Below are 14,370 nucleotides of genomic sequence, written 5' to 3' on the forward strand. Positions count from 1 at the left end.
TGACTGTCGGGACCTTGCCGGAGAATCGGCCGCTGGCCCAACAGGCGAGGCATCCTGTGGTGGCTCGGAAACGATGTCATCACCACTAGGAAGCACCCCGTACCTGTTGGAAAGGGGTAAGGCAGCTGCCACGCGGCCAGATCCCACCTTCGCCTTTCGGCCAGGCACGCGCGAGCCCACAACTGTCCGCCATTCACCCTGGAGTGATGGCTGACCGGTAAGATGCTCACTGCCGGAAGACGCAGCGACATCAGTGGTTCCATGTGATTCCAAGGCCACCGAAGTAGGCATAGGTCTCACCACAGTTGCCCCAACGCCACTACGAGCCGACGCCTGCGCCTCGAGCTCGATGAGCCTAACAGACAAAGCCTCCACCTGCCCCCGAAGAGAGGCCAATTCTCCTTGCGTCCGCTCACAACAACCACAGTCCCTACACATGACTATGTTTACCCTACCCTATACGGTGACAAATTCCCAAGATAATCTTCTGATGAACTACTCTGATAATCAAGAAACACTCACTGAAATACGAGACGCGAAAACTACGCTAGGTTTTCCCAGAAAAACTATTTAAAAGCTAAGCGCAGCAAATAAGTACAAAAACGCTTTATACAAACAGTACTCGCTGCTGCTGGTGCTCCTGTACAGGTTCCGGAACTCTCGGAACCGAGGTGATGCAAAACATTTTTGATGTGTGTATTACATTGATATCGTAAGGAGCATATGTATGCACTGGAACCAACAAATGTGGAGCCCCGCATTCATTGCTGTCAACGAACTATCCACCGTTGTGCTGTATTGCCGAACTACGTATTGTTCAGCTTGGAGCACCGCTCAACCCTGATTGTATTTCGAACAGTCCCCACGCCACCCACATCGGTAGCCACCAGCTACGATTCTCAGTCAACGTATGGGTGGAGGGGGGCATTGTCCAACATTATCTTATAGGACCTCATTTGCAGCATCACCGTTTGAATGAACCACGTTACCTGGTTGCTGCCAGATGTGCTGCCACAGCAGCAGCAACGTTATTGTTACGCGGTGTACGCTGCTTATGCCCTTTGTCCTCTTTTTTTCCCTTTTGGGTCATCAGTCTTCTGACTGTTCTAACGCGGCCCGTCACGAATTCCCCTCCTGTGCAAAACTCTTCATCACTTGCAACTTACGATCTCAGTTGTTTGCTGGATATATTCCAATCTCTGTCGTCGTCCACTGTTTTAGCCCTCTACAGCTCCCTGTAGTACCATGGAAGTCATTCCGTGATGTCTTAACTGATGTCCTATCATCCTGTCCCTTCTCCTTGGCAGTGTTTTCCACATATTCCTTTCCTCTGCGATTCTGTTCAGCATTTCCTCATTCCTTACCTAATTGTCAACATTCACCTATAGCACCACATCTCAAATGCTTCGATTCTCTTCTCTTCCGGTTTTCCCACAGTTCATGTTTCACTACCATACAATGCCGTGCTCCAGAAGTACATTCTCATAAATTTCTCTCAGATTAAGGCTGCCTAGATATCAGAATTCCGTAACTTCATCTACTACGTGATCGTCAGTCCTGTTGTTAAGTTTCTCGCTGTTCTCCTTTCTGCTACTTCTCATAACTTTCGTCTTCCTTCGATTTACTCTGTCCATATTCTATACTCATTATATTGTTAATTACAGTCAGCACATTGTGTAATTCTTCTTCACTTTCACTCAGCGTAGCAATGTCATCAGCGAATCGTATTATGGATATACTTTCATCTTCAAATTTAATTCCACTTCTGAAACTTTCTTATCTTTCCATCATAGCTTTTTTCATGAACAGGTTGAACAGGAAGGGTTAAACGCACGCCCGGATAGCCGTGCGGTCTAACGCACCGCTTCTTGAGCGGGAAGTCGTGCCGAACCCCAGCACGAATCCGCTCGACGGAGTAATGTCGAGGCACGCTGTGCTGGCCAGCCCGTGGATGATATTTAAGGCGGTTTTCCATCTGTCTCGGCGAATGCGGGCTGGTTTCTCTTATTCCGCCTCAGTTACACTATGTCGGCAATTGCTGCGCAAACAGTCTCTACCTACGCGTACACCATAATCACTCTACCACGCAAACCATTTCGTCTTAGCATCCGCGCACTTCCTATCTAATTCATCCTCAGCTACTTGGATTTCTCTGTTCCTGAATTTTCCTGAACGTTGTTGCACTTCCTTCCTTCATCGATCAAGTATTTCTTCTGTTACCCATGGTTTCCTCGCAATTACCTTCTTTGTACCTATGTTTTTCTCTTCACCTTCTGTGATTTCCCTTTTTAGATATGTCCATTCCTCTTCAACTGTACTGCGTACTGAGCTATTCCTTATCTCTATAGCCTTAGAGAACTTCAAGCGTGTCTCGCCATCCCTTTAGTGTTCTGTATTCCATTGATTCTTCCTGACAAATCTCTTGAACTTCAGCTTATTCTTCATCACTACTACATTGTGATCTGAGTCTATGTCTGCTCCGACCGCAGCGCTACATTCTGTCTTTTTACATATCTTTGTATTTGAATACGCATGCCTATCCCAGTTGCCTGTTCAGTGTAGTTAGGACGGTTCGTGGCAGCTAAACTGTGTACTGGGCCAGGAACTGAATCTGTCCAAGAATCAGAAGGGGAGGAGGTATATTTAGAAAAGGCCGAAAACTATGGGAAGATTTCACTTAGATTACATCGTGGTCAGGCCAAATCAGATACTGGATTGTAAGGCGTACGCAGGAGCAGCTACAGACTCAGATCACAATTTAGTAGTTACGAAAGGGCTAATTTTAAGAAAGTAGTCAGGAAAAATCAATGTACAAAGAACTGGAATACGAAAAGTCTAAAGAATGAAGAGATACACTTGAAATTCTCCGAGTCTATAGATGCTGCTACTGTATAATGAATAGTCGGTAGGCAGTTCACCAGCAGGAATGGAGATCTCTAGAAAGAGACATCAAAGCAGTTTGAAATAAAAATGTAGATAAAAAGAAGATAAATGCGAGAAAACAATGGGTAACAGAAGAAATGCTCAGCTGATTGACGAAAGAAGTAAGTACAAAAATGTTGAGGGAAATTCAGGAATACAGAACTACAATTCGTTCATCCACGAGACAAATAGGAAGCATAGAGAAGCTAAGATGAAATGGCTGCTTGAAAAATGTGAAGAAATCGAAAAAGAAATGATTGTCAGCAGAACTGTCTGTCCTGTAAAGCAAGGGCTGTATCAGTAAGAGTGCAATGAGTTGCATACAAAGGAGAGAGTGGGTAGTTGGGGAGAACTTGTCTGACAACGCGATAGAAGAATAAGCAGGAGCCAGAGGACCCAGTATTAGTACTAGAATTTGAAAGGGCTTTGGACGACTTAATGCCCTATCAGAAAGAAGGGATAAGTAACTGACCATAGGAATTTCTAAAATAATTGTTTGAAGTCGCAACAAAATTACTATTCATGGTGGTGTATAGAATTTCTAAGACTGGTAGTATACCATTAGATTTTCGGATAACATATCCACATAATTGGGAATGCTGTAAGACCAGAAAAGTGTCTCAATTTTCGCACAATTAGCTTACGAACTCATGCATACAAGTTGCTGACAAGAGTAATAAGAAAAGTTGGCGGTGTGTTAGGCGACGATCATTTTAGTTTTAGGAAAGATAAAGGGATCAGAGAGGCAGTTCTCGCGCTGCGGTTGATAACTGGCTGAAGACAATGCTTTCGACAATGTCATTTAGTGCAAGATTTTCCGAATTCTGCGGGAAATAGGCGTAAACTATAGGGAAATACGGGTAATATTGAATTGAGGATCACGAAGTATGTGAAGTTAAGGAATTCTGCTACCTTGGCATCAAAATAACACCCGACGGACGGAGCAAGGAACTATAAAAAGCAGATTCCGCGGGAAATTCCCGGCCAAGAGAGAGGAACTGGTATCAAACATAGGCTTTAATTTGAGGAACAAATCTTCGATAATGTATGTTTTGAGCAGTGCATTGTATGGTAGTGAAACATGTCCTGCAGCAAAACCGGAACAGAAAATAGCAATTGAGATGTGGTTCTACAGAAGAATATTGGAAGAAAAGGTAAGTAATGAGGAAGTCCTCCATAGAATCGGTGCGGAAAGGAATATATGGAAACAGTGACAAGGAGGAGGGACAGGGTGATATGACATGTGTTAAGAAATCAGAGAATTACTTCCATGGTACTACAGGAAGCTATAGAGGGTAAAAACTTTAGAGGGAGACAAAGAGTGGCATACATTCATTAAATAATTGAGGACGTAGGTTGCAATTGCTGGTAAAAATTGCTTTATAATACGTGTTTTCTATTTGAAAGCCCTATGTATCTGTGTTCCAGAGGCTTCTCTTAACTGAAAGTTACATGATAAGTTAGGGAGACAATTTGCCAGCTTCGGCTTTGTTCCTCGTCGTTGTGTCAGTGAAAGAAAACTGTCTTTTGCTTCGTGGACAAACCCTATAGATGGTCAGCAGAGTTGTAATCCCCTGTGCTCTGTCCTTAATCTCGAGGCGGCCGGGCATAAATAAGTCGCCGCGGAGTTCTCAGACTGTAGCAAACGGCTCTCTCTCTCTTGGCCGGATGTTTGCAAACTGCCAGGAATTTTAATGGAGATGCCACTCACTCGGAACGCAGGAGGCTATCAACATCATTACTACTTTCAGGGGATCGCAATTAATTAGGAGAATGAGGAAACTGCACAGGTATTGCAACTCTGATTAATACAAATAAACGTCACAGAAAGGGATATAGTCTTCCAGCTGTTTGGAACAGCTAAAACAATCTTGCGCATCTGTAGTACTACAACAGTATATTTTAATGCTGTTCTTTACACTAATGCATATCGGAAGGGGTGGCTGACGGACTACGTCACTATCCGATTTTTTGTTTGTTGTACTGTTTATAACACACACACGTACCGCTCCTGTAGTACAAATCGGAAATTGTGGTACTTTCATTACAACGGAAGATGATTAACACTTGGCTTACGAGTTGCATTTACTTCGTACGTATATAATGCATGGCGTATTTTCGTGGATGGGGCTTTCATTTTAAGTCGTCTGTTGCTCTTACTTATTCGGGAAATCGTCTAGAATTTCTCAAAATTAGTCTACCACTTCACTGATTCCGCATTCTAAGCAGTGTAATGTCCACGAGAGAGATCTGGTGGTACCCATTGACAGTTTTACCTCCGGTAATAGGATTTTCGTTCAGTTCTGTGGAACATAATATGCAGGTTTGATGCCGATTTAGTGTAAACTCAGTTATGCATCCCTTCCATTGTAGTACGGCTGATATGATTTGGGTATTTGTCTATTGTGAGTTTTTAAAACGGGCAATAACGAGATTTTTCAATCATTTTTCGTTTGCTTGGTGTGTGACCAGCTTTGTATGTAGCATATCTACTAAGTTTGTGTTGGTTGATCATGACTGACAGCACCGTTTCGTCGAATTCTTGTTCTACAGGGTGTTCAAGAACTTAGTGCCCGAATTAAAATGGATGATGGCGCAGACGAATACAAACATATTTCGTGAACCAACCATATGTCGGAAACCCATATTGTATGGGTGCTGCGACGGGGCGGTAAATAATTAAGAAGAAGTGCGGTTGCAGCGTCTTCGCACGAAATGTGCATATAAAAATGTTGGTTAACAAAATGTTGTTGCAAATTTTGGCCCTCACGTAAGTCTCAGGGGATGATTTCCACACTTAGTGCATTAGTACACTTCGACACCCGAGCATTTGCTATAATTTTTGAATTAATTATTCACTCAGACATAAGTACAGTTTATGCCAGGGAACAAGAATTAGGCGATTATTATACTAAAATCAGTTTTTCACGACACAGTTAAATAACTATTTATTGGCGTTGTTCTTTTCTTTCACACAAAGAAATTAGCACTGGTGAGACGGTTTACAGTTTTACTTTAATAATAATTTGATTCCGAGCATCAAATAGCAGTAATGTAGGCTGCTGTAAACTAAAATTACTCAATCAATTCGAACAGAACCACAAGTCCCTCTGTCCTTTTTGTTCTAACATTTTTGGCGCGAGATCACAGTTCGCCACATGTTCACTTATGACGATGTATACCTCGTAAATCGTACTCACACAAATAATCGTAGCACTTCCTGTTCACCAAATATATGCTTGCGCACTTGCATTCTTAAACAATACTCAATGTCGAAATAAATCGGCGCGAAAAAGAATACTCAAATGACCACATGGGCCACCCTCAAGTGGGGCTTGCTCGCCACCCTCCCTCCAAAACGACTGACCAACGACTGACCCCTGGTTATGCAAGTATCGATCTCATCAGTTAAAGTCACAAATTTTGATACATACATCCCTCGACAGACATAATTACACCATCGGAACCGCGCTAAAAAGTACACCTTACTTACTATGTTACATTAATTTCTAGGATTATTCTATCGCCCGTAAATCAAGTTTTAGTTTCTGCAAAATTTCGCTACTTAGCGCAAATTTGTTTGTTGACATCTGTGACGCAAAGTTTTAACATAGAACTGCACATAGCACCGTTTATAGACGTAATCTATAGCGATCTCCACATTGCGCTGCTCAAAATCTTCATATCTATATTAACTAATTAGTTATGGGCGATAAATGTTAGTAATAATTTGCAAACAATGAAAACTATTGCAAGTTAAGTGTATAGTGTAACTTTAAAATACGAGTGATGCCACCAAAAATATTATATAGTGCCGTTCTGTAAGTCATGAATTTTCTATTGAATTGTATAAACAATTTACCCCCAAACTTTGTTTATTGCTCTTTACGGCCTTAATTATTTATGAATCTTAACATATGACTACGGCACCCGATCCGCTGTCACAAACGTTTTTAATGAGTGCTCGCTCATCCCTGTAAGTTGTTATTTACTATTTTTATTAGTCTTTCAGTATTCGTGATATTAACCGATTTTGAGGTTACTATAACTTTTGACTTGAAATAAAGATCGATCTTTCAGAAGGTGCATATTGCTGACCACAATGCACTGCCGCATCGCTCTTCGCCGTAAGTTACATAGTTTACGCGTAATGCGCGGAAAACGAAACAATGCCCCAAGCTGGGGGCCACGTGGAGACATCCCACTGACCGTTGCAAATCTCGCGCGGGCGCGCCACGCGCTTCCGCGAATCGCGCAACATGTCGCGCGCTAGCTCTCCACAAAGCAATCCTTGCATACTACACCTATTCATCTAGGAACGGGGGTTTGTACCACCACAGTGCTGAGTATGCAGGAGGCTATTTATGTGGCTGAGACTAAAACAGTGCCAAATGTTTGTCCATTGCTTTGTTGCTGTGATCATTATTGCATTACAGTTTAAAATATCAACCTCAGCACAGAGGCTGTATCTACGTAGCAGGGAGTCCCGTGTTCTATATCTGTGTGGGTAGTGCACGAATTCTTGAAATCAATTACACACCAGAGTCATCAGGGGTAGAATACACCTCGGCTTTCATGTAACTGCAGGGAAAGAAATCTACAGGCGATGGAACGTGCAGGCCAATGGACAGGTCGTGCCCGGCCGATCCATCTATTTTCAGAAGTACTGGATTACTGCTCGGACTAGTTCTGCAATGTGTGCTGGGACCCTACTATGCTGAAACCACTTCCTCGTTCTGTCTTATGCCTTCAGCTACACGATAAATAAAGTGTATGTCCGACAGTTCTCGCCATGTGTATCGCTACACGTTGACACCGCAGCTGTCATGTTGTCATGTAAGCGCTAGTGCTGACCCCTGTTTACTGACTCATTGTCGAAGAGCATGGTGTCGAAATGTACTGCGTATCTCAAAATAATGTTTGGTATAACAAACCTTAGACAAAACGACTTTCATCTGCTCCACTCGAGTACGAATATCACCTACACATGCTCAGTGTTCACGCGGTATGGGTTTACGACATATGGTTACTTTACGAAGTGTATTTGTTTTTGTCTCCTGTAGCTCTGACCACTATGGGACGTAACTGCTGTGGTCATCAGTCCCCTAGAACTTAGAACTACTTAAACCTAACTAACCTAAGGACATCACACACATCAATGCCCGAGGCAGGATTCGAACCTGCCACCGTAGCGGTCGTCGGTTCCAGACTGTAGCGCCCAGAACCGCTCGGCCACCACGGCCGGCTGTCTCCTGTCTCATCCGTGTTAGTCTCAGCGCTGAATATTTGACAACCTGTGCATGTCTCTCGTCACATAAAGGCCCGTTCGATATGATGAAATATCTGACTGCCGAGCGTATATATAAGATCCTGTCACAAGGGTCATTCCTTCCCTCTACTCCATGATATTATTGACTATTTTCATTTAGGACTGCTTGGTCATTGGGCTTCTTCTCTGATACGGGATGTTAGACCATTCTGGTACTGATAGTTCAGCGTAACTTGGGGTCCATACTTCGCCTCGTGAGACTTTTGTAAGTTGTGACTGTACTGGTGTTGTTTTTAACATGCACACTGTTGCTAGCTGACTTGCATAGCGTCCGTTTTATTGATCTTTCACTGACTTATCTCAGGTTTCTCATTGTAATTGGTTTTAGGGAATTTACAAGGCACTTATTCTCTATTACGTATTTGGTAGTCTGGAAATTTGGTTCAGGCACGTATTTTAAAGTGTCTCTTATTACTAACAGGTCCCACTCGTACCACGATAGTGTTGTTTGAGGTTATTTATATCCATATAGTTTTTTGCGTAGTCCAGGTATGAGGGTGGGTTACATTGTGTACTTGGCTTCGACTGGGCCAGTTTTGCTTTTCTTTATGGATGTTATTCTCTTTCAATAAGTCATCCTCTTGTTACGTGGTTATGCAACACATATGGGTATCAATGGCTACTATACGACTCCAATGTGTTGAACTTTCCTTCAGGTGTAGAATGTCTAGCTGTGAACGTGTATCTGGGGTCATACTTCGTGTACACGGTGCACAGTACACTATCCTAAATATTGCGTTTGATTAGTGCAATCTCTATTACGTCAGCCTGCTTACATAAATAGCTGCGTCCCCTGTGTCATTAAAATGCAGTGAATTTAGGGATTGTGTTAACGTAGCTCACTTTTTTTTGTATTTGTATGTTTCTTGTTTTCAAGTTACGCTATACTTCTTGTGTATTATACGTTTGGCAGTCGATTTTGATATCGGTATTGCTATTAACGTATTTTACTTCGACATAGAAGTTTTCAATTCCTTTTGACATTGTCTCTATTGATTTTACGTCACGAGTTAATATCATAGATTTGATACTTGCAGTCGTATGATGATTTTATTTTAATATTACGGTTATTCGAGGTATGCTTGTTAGTTGACAGTTCAGTCTTCTACTAAGTTTTACTGAAGTAATGTGGCATTTATTTATGAATTTTACCTTTGACTAGGAAGTATTTTTGTCATCTTAGTGAATATTTTTAATTTTAACAGTAATTGATCATTTAGCTGTCCATCTTATCACTAAACCGTCACTTCCACTTACATGGTTTAAACCTATACTGTAACTCACAGTCTCACTCATTCTCGTAGATAAAATAACGCCTTTATCTCCATTACACCCAGCCTCTGCTAATACACTAAATATTGACATTATTCGAACGACGACTGTCTCTTCCGTCTGACGTCCGGTAATCTTCGACGTCCTGTTATCCTTTGTACCTATTGTTTTACTAAATCCCCGTTACGGAGTCTTGGATCTTTCGACCATTTCTGTTGATCTCCTATTCTTTACTGATAATTTGAAAGCTGGTGACTCTTCTTAAAATTTAGTAATTCATTTGCAGCAAAGTCGTTTTGAACATATGGTGGTAACTTCTTCGTTCCGATCACTTGTGCACTCTAATACTGCTTCAGTTGTCTCAGTACTATAACTCTCTTTTCCACTTTACACCATCAGACAATTATCACAAATAAAATTACTTCTTTCCGCAATATATCGCTCTTTTTCCACTAATAAATCGACTAGTCGGTTGCGTCCGTGCGCATCAGTTTCCCATCTTCAATTGTCCGTCTACATCTGTCGCTTCCGTCTCAACAAAAATTTGCAAAGATTGTTTCCCCTATCGGTCTAAACCTCACATTTTTACATATACACCCCATTTACATGCGGCTCCCAAAATCGGATTTCGTAAACCGGTTTCCACTTCAAAATCAATTCTGTAAATCCGCTTCTAGTTGTCGGCTTTATAATTCCGCAATCGATTTTCACTCCCATGTAAATGCAACCGATTTTGGAACGTCTTGTGTTGTCAAGTTACGCCTTATTTTTAGAATATTCGGTAAGTATGGACCTGTGCAGTGAAGGAGAACCAGAAATATTAGACTGCACATGAAACTCTCTACCTGTAGTATTTAAGTGAAGAGAAGTAACGATTGTGTTGAATGACTCGGAAACTGAATCGGCTCTGAGCACTATGGGACTCAACTGCTGAGGTCATTAGTCCCCTAGAACTTAGAACTAGTTAAACCTAACTAACCTAAGGACATCACAAACATCCATGCCCAAGGCAGGATTCGAACATGCGACCGTAGCGGAAACTGAATCAACTGCTTTCCAGACGCAATATTTAATTGGGCTAGCCAATCCGTTTCAGACCTTAACATGTAAACACAACAGCGAAAAACGATTTCCAATATCCGGTTTTCGTCTTTCGTGTGGTATGTCGTATGTAAGCGTAGTGAGTTTGTGTTGATGTATGTAAACATATAGGGAGTTATCAAATGAAGAGGTGCGAAACGTCGTAACAATCAGACCTGTTGAAATTTGTTTATGCCGCTTTGCGATATCGTAGTGAAACATCAAGGCAAAGGAAGGATGCGTCGTCACCACCTCCCTCCCCCCCCCCCTAAAAAATTTCAAAGCTGTATTTCAGAAGAAAAGTCCAACGTCATTTTCGACCACGAAGTCCGATTGTCTTCGAAATCCTCGAGCGTGGAAAAACTTAACAGTGACGTGTAGTTCGAGGCACTGCGTAACCTGCGCAAGTTCGTGTTAAGAGCAAACGACCTGGGCTGATCACGGAGGGAGTGCTTCTGCTCCATGACGACGCATCTCCAAATATTTTCATATTTTCAAGGTCACACAATGTGTAACGGCCAAGTCCAAGTAAGAACACCTTCATCATCCTCCCTACAGCGCGGCAATGTTGCGTCGTTCGCTTTCAAAAAAAAAAAAAAAAAAAAAAAAAAAAAATCCAAACAAAGGGATCCGCTTCACCGCGGACGACAAACTGAAGGACACAGTGGAGGACTGTCTCCTGTCACAGCCACAGAAATTCTGGGAACAGGGAATCTTTGGACTAGCGAAATAATGGGATAATTGTGCTTGAGCCATTTGTGATTACTTCTGAATAAAGACTTCACTTATAGCTTCAAAGTTGCGTCTTACATTTCCTTTTGAACAACCCTCATATAAAAGCACTCCGTCTTGAGGCCACGAGTGGCCTACCGGGACTATCCGACCGCCGTGTCATCCTCATGGAGAATGCGGATAGGAGGGGCGTGGGATCAGCACACCGCTCTCCTGGTCGTTATGATGGTATTCTTGACCGAAGCCGCTACTATTCGGTCGACTAGCTCCTCAATTGGCATCACGAGGCTGAGTGCACCCCGAAAAATGGCAACAGCGCTTGGCGGCCTGGATGGTCACCCATCCAAGTGCCGACCACGCCCGACAGCGCTTAACTTTGGTGATCTCACAGGAACCGGTGTAACAACTGCGGTAAAACCGTTGCCCACAACCCTCATATAAAGCAAAAGAAAATTAAATGTGACGCAGGTTACAGTACAGTACATCGTTTTAATCAGCAGTGGCTAAATCTCTGTCACACAGCCTTCAAGGCCCCGATAAACTACTGACAAACAGAAATAGCGATGAATGAATGCGTTAATAAACATACGCGATTGTCGAAAAAACTTAAATGTCCCCTGAAGTTTAAAGTGCTGGAGGCAACTGAATTCACTTGAGGATCCGAACATATTACAAAAAGGGGTTAGCCCATCAGGCAGCGTACATGGTGACAAAAGGAGGCGGATGCGATGACAGCACATGACGGAGTGCATTGCAAGGGCGTGGCATGGTCACCCTTGACGGTTTCAAACAGTGATGCCTATGAGCAGTGTATGCTCCTACGTCCTACAATGTATATATGCAGACTGAAGTGACGAAAGAAAATTTGTAACAAGTGCAGGATTCGAACCCATGTCTCCTACTCATTATTCAGATGCGCTAACCACTACACCAGCGTGTCACAATTGCTTCGTGCAACTACATGCACTACCCTAGCCCACCTTCCACCTCAGTCCAAATTCCCATTCACGCCTCGGAACACTTCGTATTCACCCTGATCTCGAAAAACTTTGCAGAGGCTCTGTTTCAAACAGCCCCTCAGCATCGAAAAAAAAGGGGCATCCTGGATGAGAGCCTGGTGTAGGTGCTTCAGTCTGATTACATTCCTACGTTCTGATAAAGGCAATGACTATGCAAGCAGTTCTCTGGCTCATGACATCAAGTAGCGAGAGTATATCGCGAGCGCACCGGAGTACCATCTATTCGGAGGGACAGTGTCAAGTACTGCCTGTGGAAGGTTGCACAATAGACACCATCTTTTGTCCACAAATTTTCTCCTACTGTTTTGACTTCAACCGTCTAAACTCAATTGTTTTAGAAGCACTGTCCCTCCTCTATGGAGGAGAATGTTCGAATTTTGGCCAGAATTTAACAGGTGCCGCCATCTTCAGAAACAGTCAAACCGTTTATACATGATCACTACCGAATCTAGATTCCGGTCTACTGCTCCTCAGCATGTCAAGACTCTACCACTAGAGTCTCCCTCCTTTCTGAATTTTTAATCAGTGGTAAATTTGTGTTTAATGTTTGGGGAGCTCGGAAATAAAATTGATAACACCGTAAGAGGTTCACCAGCGGTTCAGCCGTTAAAACTGGATCTGTAATTTAAAGTTGTATGTATTGATTTCCAATTTCTGCTCTTTCTTTCTTTGTTAATGATCTGTCATGAACGTACATCGTGCGTCCTTTACGGGACAAAACTTGCCAAGCTTGTGACATTAGTTAGGTCGAACTATGATTCTTTTCCGTGGAGAGAGAAATGTTCTGTTCTTGAGAGAAAAAGCCAGTTGCTAAGTTGTCTGCACCATTCTTGATCATTGTTACGCTGATACCGCCATTGTCTAACGCTTCAGAACAGATTCTCATTATTGCTTTTTTCTTGTGTTTTAGTTACACCTTTTAGACAGAGATTGTTACGATATGCTATGCATTTAGAGAATTCTTGTGGTCCGTAACTTTTTACAGCATGGTCATCGAGTGGTGCTGACAAAAATTTAATGAGTTCATCATCTAAGACATTTCGTCCCATAAACACGAGGTGTGTTCAGGAAGCATCAGGAATTCCATAATTGTGCGGTTGTATAAGTCAAATTCACGAGATTTTTCGTTGGTAAGTTGGTAAACATGTCTGAAATGTATCTACACACTAGTAGCTACATTGGGAGTTTAGCCTGTCGTCAGTTGTCAAGAAGGTTGCATGTGTTTGTCTATGATGGTCGTTTGCGGTCGGTTGCGATGATGTGGAAAGGGTTTGGTTATTTGCTCAAGTTGGCGACAAACTTAAATTGAGAAAGAGTTTCGAAGATTTCTTCTTTGAGGAGGCACCGTTTGTTTTAAGAATGGATCTGAGAATTTGCATTAAATTTTGCTATAAAATGTAATAAAATGTAACAAAGTCTTAGAAATGTTGAATATTTCTTTTGGTGAGTATGCTGTGAGTGAACCAAGGGCTTACGAGTGATATAAGCCATTTGAAGATGGCTGTAACGGAGTTGAGATGAAGAACGTTCTGGACGCCCAGCACATCACCAACCGATGATAATGTGGAATTACCATGAACTATCGCCGAATCTCAGTCGGATATGTTTCTGACGATGTTAGCACATAAGTTGGCTCTTGCCATGAAATCTTTTCGGATGTTTTGAGTATGAAAAGTCAGACAGTGAAACTTGTGCCAAAAGTGCTGAAATTCTCGCAAAAACAATGGCGAATGGAATTTGCTTAGAATTCGGTGAATGAAGTAAAAAATGACGCAGAACTACTGAAACGTGTCATAGCAGATGACAAGACATAGGTACACGGGTATGACGTCGAAATTACTGCGCAATGGTCCCAGTGGAGGCATTCTGGATTACCAAGCACAAGGAAAGCCCAACAACTGAAGTCGAAAGTGAAGGTTCTGCTCACCGTTTTCTTCCATTTTAACGGTACAGTGCATAAAAAAATTGTTTTCAAACCGTCAAATGTTCAACCTGTTTGCGGGAAGCTATCCAAAA

This window comes from Schistocerca cancellata, chromosome 3, assembly GCF_023864275.1.
Source record: "Schistocerca cancellata isolate TAMUIC-IGC-003103 chromosome 3, iqSchCanc2.1, whole genome shotgun sequence".
Taxonomy (NCBI): Eukaryota; Metazoa; Arthropoda; class Insecta; order Orthoptera; family Acrididae; genus Schistocerca; species Schistocerca cancellata.